General features: G+C 45.9%; 2 non-coding genes across 2 annotated transcripts; both read right to left on the reverse strand.

Moving 5' to 3' along the window:
* Positions 1-3306: 3306 nt before the first annotated feature.
* On the reverse strand, positions 3307-3426 carry LOC141266941 (5S ribosomal RNA). The gene has a single exon (XR_012320960.1). It is a non-coding gene; the product is annotated as a 5S ribosomal RNA (ribosomal RNA).
* Positions 3427-4046: 620 nt separating this feature from the next.
* Positions 4047-4165, reverse strand: LOC141267006 (5S ribosomal RNA). Its single transcript, XR_012321025.1, has one exon. It is a non-coding gene; the product is annotated as a 5S ribosomal RNA (ribosomal RNA).
* Between the last annotated feature and the right edge of the window lie 5926 nt (positions 4166-10091).

Consider the following 10091-nt stretch of genomic DNA (forward strand, 5'->3'; position numbering starts at 1 on the left):
ATGGTATAATTAAGAAGGGTATTACATGCAAAGTTGCATAATTTAATATTTTTTGGTGGTACAAGGTTATGACAAATATGAAATCATCCAGATAATGGAGATATAAGGGTATTTTTTATGGAGAATATAATTACTCTGCATTTATCATTAAAATTTAAAGGCCTTATTTTTATTTTTATTCTTATTTTTACTCTTAATTTTATTTTTCATTTTTAAAATTTTATTCTTACTTTATACTTCTTATTTTTCTATTTTTTCATTTTTTAATTCTCATTTGATTTTATTTGAGTTCAATATCTCAATTGAGAAAACACATTAATATTTAATAAAGTAATGTCTAATACAAGAGTATTGCTTCATTAAATATATATTGCTAAAGAAAAAATTGTTTACATTTTCTGAGTAAACACAGCAATTCATTCATTCATTTATTCATTCATTCATTCATTCATACATTCATATATTTATTCATTTTGGTTCAGGAGTATACATTCTTTGATATTATTGGTTTAATAAAGATATAAAAACTTGTTTTTTCAAAATACACTGATACCTATGGGTTGGAAAAGGTAATTACACCTATGACAAAAAAATGTTCTATCATATGGAGAACTTGATTGATAATGAATTATTATCTATTATTGTTTATTATTCCAAACATAATTTATTTTAATATTTTGATAATAATTAGATGGATATTACTGATTGCTATGGTACGCTGTGATATTATAGGTTAGGAAAAACTGCCAGATTTGGTATCAGATTAGGGAATGAAGACTTCAATCAAGACATCGCAATTATGAATTCTATCTTAATAAAGACTTTTAATTTTTATAAATCAAAGAGATTCTCAAAAGTTACAAGAAGAAGCAACTGATATCCGGACGTCTCAGAAGGTAACAGGTGTGACTGCTGAGTGTTAAAATAGACTGTGTCCATTACATACAATACAATTCACACCACTGATCACCAGGACAGCAGAGGACGATGATCCTATATGTACTGTGTTGTGTTTAAGTTTCATCACGTTCCAGTGGTTTCTTATCACCTGCAACGCTTCAATGAAAGCTGGTGAACAGTTAATACCTGGCATATGTGTCCTGTATATAAAGGACTGAGTACTGGTTATGGTGCTATATAAAGCAGGAAAGTGTCAAGTTAACCCTTGCTTTACTGACCAAAGACGTCACATCTGTTCCAAAAGTGACACGAGACCAGTGCAGACACACGGAAGATTCCAAAGACGATCCAACGTAAGTCCAGGAGACACTGCACAGATATTAAAGCTACATTTCATCCATGGACTTTGTTTTCTTATCAACTGACACACATGATCTTTCTAATAAAGAGTACAGTTTATGGACTGAACAATAATGAACACAATTATGGACTGTACAATATCTACATGCTGTAATTTATTTCAAAGGAGTTTTCATCTAAAGACTGTGTTATAAAAGAACCAAGAAGAAGACGAGACGACGACCCGATGACATCAGATGATGACGATTGAACCCGCGATTGCTTCAATTTAGATATAGGGAAGTATAATTATACATATTAAATGAATATTAGTCACGGCTTACCATAACATGAATTCACATTATTATATAACAATAATCCGATATTGATACTATTATTACTATTATTATTATGGAAATTTAATGATATTGCCAAGGAAGAAGGAAAGAAAAAATGATTGATGAATGTATCTTCTTTTGAGAAATTTCAGTTAAAGTCCTTTTATTCTCAAAAAAGGGGGAAATGTTAAATGGTTAATTATGGAAATTCATTTGGAATGTTAATCGATAATCATTTTTCTGAGTTCTATGCCTCAGCCATCGTGTCTAGTTGACATGCGCTATTTGTGTGTGTATTTTTGGTTCACTACCATATGTAGAACAGGTGTCCATACGACTGGCTATAAAAGCCCATGGTACAGAAAGGGGGGGCTCTCTTGCTGTGCCCACCCCACAAGACACAGAATCTTCATGCTGAGAAGCAGATGACATGTAGGCGTGGACACATGCTGGACAAAGACATGATTTACCAGCCAGGATCCAAGGAAAGATGGGTGAATCTCAACAATTAAGCTAATTATGGACAAATGGACAATTACTTTATAACTAATTATTGTATGTACCTGCTGCAATCTGATTCTTTTTAATGGACAATCCAAGAATAAATAGATACATTTTTTTATAAGAATATCGTGATATTGATACTTTGAGAAGTCCTCAGTAGAAAAAAATAATACAGGAAGATTATTATTTTACAGTCTCCCATCCAAGTACTAACCAGGCCCGACCCTGCTTAGCTTCCAAGATCAGATGAGATCGGACGTGTCCAGGGTGGTGTGGCCGTAGGCAGAGACAAGCCTCTCACTTGATGCTTTTCTACTTTGACGTCTGGCTGCCGGCTGCCCTTTCCAGTGCTCAGCAAGACCAGGTCCTTTTCTGCTTTCCCTTCTCTTCAATTTTTTTGCTGGCTTCCTTAAAAGGTCTTGTAGACACAACGCCCCACTCAGAGCCGCTGAGCTCACTGATCGGCTGCAGCGCTGTCGACGGAACGTCAGCTTCACGGCCAATGCCACAGGCCGGGAGCAGAGGCGAGACTCACCGGTAGACCCGGGGAGGGTGAGTAGAGCGCGGTTAGTTGCTTTCTAATAGGCTGCAGCCGGGGATTAACTTTTAATGAAAGGGAACAATCCCTTTGACTGTCTGCAGCGCGCCACACCTAGGAAGCGCACTCTCACACACAAGCCAGCATGCACACGTGCTCGCACGTGACAACACCCCCTATCTGCCCCTACAACCTCTCCGTCACCATGCGTCAGACTCCCCTGCCTGTTTTATGATTTCAGGGCCCTAGCAGGAATCACCACCCCCTCCCCAATTCCTTCCGCACCTTCCTTGCCTTCCTTGCACTGAGGTTAGCTCTTTGTCAGCCGTCTGGCTTGGTTACACAAGCTTCTTTGCAGAGAAACATGTTACTTCTGCTGGCCCTCGCTAGGCGACCGACATCCAAAACCTTCCCTGGGCACCTGCTGAAAGCCTGGCCCCTTCACGGCCCCGGGTGCTTTTAACGCCATCATTTCCACACGGCGAGCTGCGGAGTCAATAAGCACTCCTAGCCGTGGAAAGGAGCTCGGTGTCAGGCCTGGGTGAAGGCGGCGGGGTAGCGTAATTAGCTGCCTACTGGCTCAGAGGCCTTGGGGCTTCCATCATCTAAGTTACTTTGGGTCGGTGTCCGGCAAGGTGCCGTTCCATGCTAGCCGAGCTGGGCAGTAGGTAAAAACATCATCAAAATAGTCTACAGCACCCGGTATTCCCAGGAGGTCTCCCATCCAAGTACTGTCCAAGCCCAGCCCTGCTTTGCTTCTGAGATCAGATGAGATCAGGCGTATCCAAGGTGGTATGGCCAGTAGAAGCTGCTCGATCCATCGCCCGGCCAGCCTTTCTCAGGATCGCTTGGTGGCGAGCAAACTGGCCGTGACGGGGCGGGCTCCGAAGGTCCATGCAAAGTCTGTGCCGTCCCTACAGGTGTGGTTTGTTTAGCAGTGATTCACCCGCCGCATCAGGTGTCTTCAAAAATGTCTCGGCGCAGGGTCTCCTGCAGGCTAAACCCTTCATCGCGGTAATGTGACAGAAAGAGCAAGCTGGACCCGTAACTTGGGGGCGGAGCGAGACGTCCAGGGGTGAATGAAGGAAGAGGGTGAGATGGTTGCCAGTGACTTTGAGCTGCTCTTCAGGGGGGAGGGTCGTGTTGCCTGCAAACGTCTTCTGCTTGGGGTTACCGGTGGTTGCCTCCAGCCACGGGGGAGACGCTGGTCCTGGTGAAAAGGAGCCTAGTATTAAAAGTAAAGAAGCAACAATGCTGGAGGCCCACGGTGATCAGAAGGATGCTGGTATTTTGCAGAGATGAAATAGCGCAAGAGAGAAAGCAAATGAAAAAAAGAAAAGAGAATGAATGTGTGCACTTGTGAAAGGGAATGGAAAAAAGGCATAGAAGAGAGTGCCCCCTGCTGGTGGAAGGAAGGAAAAAGCAAAAGCCTACAGCACCTGGTATTCCCAGGTGGTCTCCCATCCAAGTACTAACCAGGCCCAACCCTGCTTAGCTTTTGAGATCAGACGAGATTGGGCATGTTCAGGGTGGTGTGGCCATAGGCTGAGACTAGCCTCTCATTTGCTGCTTTTCTACTTTGACGTCAGGCTGCCGGCTGCCCTTTCCAGTGCTCAGCAAGACCAGGTCCTTTTGTGCTTTCCCTTCTCTTCAATTTTTTTGCTGGCTTCCTTAAAAGGTCTTGTATACACAACGCCCCACTCAGAGCCGCTGAGCTCACTGATCGGCTGCAGCGCTGTCGACGGAACGTCAGCTTCACGGCCAATGCCACAGGCCGGGAGCAGAGGCGAGACTCACCGGTAGACCCGGGTAGGGTGAGTAGAGCGCGGTTAGTTGCTTTCTAATAGGCTGCAGCCGGGGATTAACTTTTAATGAAAGGGAACAATCCCTTTGACTGTCTGCAGCGCGCCACACCTAGGAAGCGCACTCTCACACACAAGCCAGCATGCACATGTGCTCGCACGTGACAACACCCCCTATCTGCCCTCACAACCTCTCCGTCACCATGTGTGTCACCCTGGCCTGGATGCCACAAAATGTATTAAAGCTGTGTCTGAGAGCAAGGGGGAGGTTCTCTTATCAGGGGAACATTAGCATGCAATGCCTTCTGTCTCAGGCCAGTAGGGGGAGCAGGCTGCCCCTATAAAAGCTGGTGCTGGGGGCAGGGTTAGAGAGAACTGGATTGCCTGTCTCAGCTCTGAGACGTGTCCCAGAGTGGAGCAGGGACAGAAAGTTGATTGCACCTAAGAGGAAGTGTGGCAGGAGGAGAGCCACAAGCCAGAGACAAGAGGCGTAGAGAGCCTGTCTTGGCAGAGAAAAGACTTAATTTTACCAGACTTTGGTGTCTGAGGCTGGAAGGATTCCACATCCCCCAGCAGAGAACCAGTCCGCAAGGGACTGTACATTCCTTGGCCTAAGAAGCCTGGAGGCCCTGCCACAACCGAAGGGACCAGTAAAGCCGTACAAGGCTGGGAGCAGAAAGGAACCCACGTCGCAGGCCATACAGGCGAGAATACACGGAAAGCTCGGAAACGTGGGCTGTTACCCTATCAGGAGGAGATAGCCAGAAGGAGCGCAGAAAGCACGGTAGGCCTACACCCTCACCCTGACCAGGGCCAATTTCCCCGTTGCTTTCAGACGTCCAGGTCCCCTCCTAGCCGGGACTGTTTATGGGTCAGTTTACCTGTTGTAGTAAAGACCCTGGACTGCAACTTGTTGTCTGTGTGCTCCTTGCTCCTCCCGCACTATCAGCACTGGGATTCTCACTACCATCACTCCCACCATCCATTATACTGCCCTGGGGCCGCACTCTTCCCGTGGGGAGTCACACTACCCTAGCTGCACACCTCATCAGCCCCAGCGGTCTGCATGCAGCGGCGGTTCCTAATAACCGCAATCCACGGGTGGCGTAGTCGGACATTATCAGCAGAACGTAGCAGTCTACCATTGGCCTGACCACCCTGAGCCACGGAACCGGGTCACCACTACTACCCCCATCGTTTCCCTATTGCCCGGATCCGAGTGCCCCACGGCCCAGGGGGCGAGTCAGCTTTGGCGTAGTCGGCAGGATTTCGTGCCCGCAACCACCGGGTACTGCGTGCCTGAAAAAGACTTTTGTAAACTTACCTGTGGCGAAGTTTCCCGCCATCCGGAGCCGATTCCCGCCATCGGACGCCATCTTGGACCGTTTCCCGCCGTCTTCTGCCTTCTTCCCGCCATCCGCAGCTGCTTCCCGCCATCGGACGCCATCTTCAGAACGCCGCGCGGGAAGAAGAGGGGCGTGGATGTCAAAACCGTGCGAGATCCGAAGCTCCGCCCCACGCTCCGACGCTGCGCAAGGTCCTGGAAGGGAGAGAGAGCGACGCTGACGTCATCAGGACGCGACGCCAGGTCCTCGTCCATAGCAGCAGCAGCGGAGCCGCGGCCTACAGAAGAGGATCGCCGGAAGGTAGGCCACGCTTAACTAGGGGGAGGAAGATGTCAGACACAGAGGCGCCCACTACCACCAACGCAGCTGCAGCAGCAGTGACGCCCTTTTCCCTGCCCTACATCCCTGGAGCGGCCTGGCTGCCCAAATACTCAGGGGAGCCCCATGCCCTAACTGACTTTAAGGAAAGGCTATACAGTTTCATCCAGGTTTACCCCCTGACAGAGGAGCAGAAGGTCAGCATATTGACAGGGCAGTTAACTGGCGCAGCCCAAAGGGAGGTAAAATCATGGCCCACTGAGGAGAAAAGGACTGTGAAGGGTATCCTGGCCCGGCTTCGGGGTACCTTTGATACACATACCTCCGCTGAGATTAAAATGAGGTTCTATGGATGTAGGCAGCGGGCACAGGACAGCATCAGAGACTATGCCCTAAATCTGCAGGAAGCCTTGAGGGCTATTCAACAAACTGACCCTGGCAGTGTGCAGGAAACCGATAAGCTGCTAACAGAACAATTCATAGAAGGTCTGCTGTCTAGCGCCCACAGGGCCCAACTGCGCCTCATGTTCTTTCAGAACCCCGACCTGACCTTTGCCCAATTTATGGACAGGGCCATAAGGGTGCTCCGTGAATCTGCAACCAGTGGCGCTATAAACCCCCGGCGCCCTGCTATCACCTACCACCAGGAGGCTGCTCCCTCCTCTATGGACTCCGTGGAGGCTGATGCACAGGCCCTGAACCAAGCCCCGTCGAAAGGCCTGCACCACCAAGTCCAGGAGCTAACCAGGAGCGTCGCGGCGTTGACCAGAACCGTCTAGGCATTGCAAGTGGACCCGTCAAGACCCATCGAGCTGGCTTCAAGTCCGGAGGATGTCCCGTGGCGTCGACAGAGGAGGATCCCGTCGTTCCGAGGGAGGCCCACAGACCGCTACGCAGAGGATGGACAGCCCATTTGCCGTCGATGCAACCAGCCCAGACACATTTCCAGGTACTGTAATTTAAACGGGTCCAACCTGGGGCAGAGGGCCGACCCCCAGGCATAAGATCACCAGGCCCTTATAATTGGCGTGATAAGTACGTTGGGGGGCACCCGGTTTTACCCGTGGTGCTGGACGGTATCCCCATGAGCGCCTTGCTGGATACTGGGTCGCAAGTAACCACAATCCCTTATGTACTTTTTAAGCAGTATTGGACTGATGCTGATATCACACGGTATCCAGACAGTAACTTGAGCATCATCGCCAGTAATGGCTTACCCGTGCCGCAGATGGGGTTCAAGGAGATGACCATTAAAATTGGTAAAGTTGAACTGCCGGCACAGGGAGTGATTATTGTGGACATTGACCGTCATGAAAGTCACCCTAAAATAACTGTGGGTACTAACATAATTGAAAATTGTCTTTCAGAGGTAATTGTAATTCTACAACAGGTGGCGGTGAATGCTAGTTCCAGCCAACAGAGGGTCATAGAATCATAGAATCATAGAATCATAGAATGGTAGAGTTGGAAGGGACCTCCTGGGTCATCTGGTCCAACCCCCTGCTCAAAGCAGGATTCACTAGATCATCTCAGACAGATGTCTGTCCAGCCTCTGTTTGAAGACGTCCATTGAAGGGGAACTCACCACCTCTCGTGGCAGCCTGTTCCACTCATTAATCACCCTAACTGTCAAAAAGTTTTTTCTAATATCTAATCTGTGTCTCCTCCCATTTAGTTTCATCCCATTGCTTCTAGTCTTTCCTTGTGCAAATGAGAATAAAGATGATCCTTCTACAATGTGACAGCCCTTGACATATTTGTAGACAGCTATTAAGTCTCCTCTCAGTCTTCTTTTTTGCAAGCTAAACATTCCCAAATCCTGCAACCGTTCCTCATAGGACATGGTTTGCAGACCAGTCACCATTCTGGTCGCTCTTCTCTGAACTTGCTCCAGTTTGTCTATGTCTTTTTTAAAATGTGGTGCCCAAAACTGTACACAGTATTCCAGATGAGGTCTGACCAAAGAGGAGTAAAGACCGATAATGACTTCACGTGATCTAGACTGTATGCTTCTGTTAATACATCCCAGAATTGTATTTGCCTTTTTTGCTGCTGCATCACACTGTTGACTCATGTTCAGTCTATGATCTATTAGTATACCTAAGTCTTTTTCACATGTACTGTTGCTTAGCTCTATTCCTCCCATTCTGTATATGCTTTTTTCATTTTTATTGCCCAGATGTAGTACTTTGCATTTTTCCCTGTTAAAAACCATTCTGTTGGTTGCTGCCCACTGCTCCAGTTTATTTAGGTCTTTTTGAATCCTCTCTCTCTCTTCTCTAGTATTAGCTATCCCTCCTAGCTTTGTGTCATCAGCAAATTTAATCAGTTTACCCTCAATTCCTTCATCTAAATCATTGATAAAGATGTTGAACAATACAGGTCCCAGGACGGAGCCCTGTGGTACCCCACTTGAGACATTCATCCAGCTGGATGTGAAGCCATTTACAACCACCCTTTGAGTCCGATCACTAAGCCAGTTATGAATCCACCTAACAGTTGCCTGGTCCATTGCATACTTGGTCATTTTTTCAATAAGGATGATGTGAGATACTTTGTCAAATGCTTTGCTGAAGTCAAGATATACTATATCTACAGCATTTCCCTGATCCACCCAGTCAGTGATTCTGTCATAGAAGGAAATTAAGTTAGTCTGACATGACTTGTTAGTTACAAACCCATGCTGACTCTGGTTAATCACTTCATTCTTATCCATGTACTTACATACATGTTGTTTAATAATTTGTTCAAAGATCTTTCCTGGTATAGAAGTCAGACTCACCGGCCTATAGTTCCCTGGGTCCACCTTCTTCCCCTTTTTGAAGATAGGAACAACATTTGCTCTTCTCCAGTCTTCTGGGACTTCTCCTGTTCTCCAAGAATTTTCAAAGATTATGGAGAGTGGTTCTAAAATTTCTTCTACAATCTCCTTCAGTACTCTGGGGTGTAATTCATCTGGACCTGGAGACTTGAACTCATTTATGTTAGCTAAATATTCCCTCACAATCTTTCTGTTCACTGATAACTTGGATTCCTCTATTCCTTTAAAAGGACAGTGAACATCAGTTGATGTTACATTTTCTTTCTGAGAGAAAACAGATGCAAAATAGGAATTAAAAAGTTCGGCCTTCTCAACATCCTCTCTTACCATTTCTCCATTTTCATCCTGTAAAAATCCTATAGCATCTTTGACTTTTCTTTTACTTTTGACATACCCCCAAAATCCTTTTTTATTGCTTTTGACATCTCTTGCAAGCCTTAATTCATTGTCAGCTTTAGCTAACCTGATACGTGCCCTGCAGGATCTGCAGACTGCATTATAATCTTCTTTAGATATGCCTCCCTCTTTCCATTTAATAAACATTTCTTTCTTTCTTTTTAGCATGTGTTTAAGTTCTGTGTTCATCCATCCTGGTTTCCTTAAATGCTTCCCATTCTTCCTACTTTTCGGGATTGTTAACGATTGTGCTTTGAGAATCTCATTTTTAAAAATTTCCCATCCTTCCTGGACATTTTTGTCCTTAAGGACATCCAGCCATTGGATCCCTCCTATTCTCTTTCTGAGTCTCTTAAAATCTGCCTTTCTAAAATCTAACCTTGAAGTTTGAGTCTTCACATGTCTTCCTCCTCTAGTTATCCAAAATTCTATAATAGCATGATCGCTGCCTCCTAGGGTCCCAGCCACCTTTACCTCCTCAACCATTTCCTCCCTGTTTATAAGAATTAGATCCAAAGTAGCAGATCCCCTTGTTTTCTCCCCTACCTTTTGGAAGATAAAGTTGTCAGCAAGAGAGGATAAGAATTTGCTTGACCTGTTAGTTTTACTTGAGAGAGATTCCCAACAAATGTCTGGATAGTTGAAATCTCCCATGACCACTACGTCATATTTTTTGGAGAACTTGGTCATTTGATACATAAAGAGTTCATCCATATATTCAGCTTGCCCAGGTGGCCTGTAGTAAATGCCTACAATGGTGTCCTTTCCGTTGTTCTCTCCTTGTATTCT

Source organism: Phyllobates terribilis, unplaced genomic scaffold (assembly GCF_046119375.1).
Source record: "Phyllobates terribilis strain yellow unplaced genomic scaffold, ASM4611937v1 Scaffold_4__5_contigs__length_816908805, whole genome shotgun sequence".
Taxonomy (NCBI): Eukaryota; Metazoa; Chordata; class Amphibia; order Anura; family Dendrobatidae; genus Phyllobates; species Phyllobates terribilis.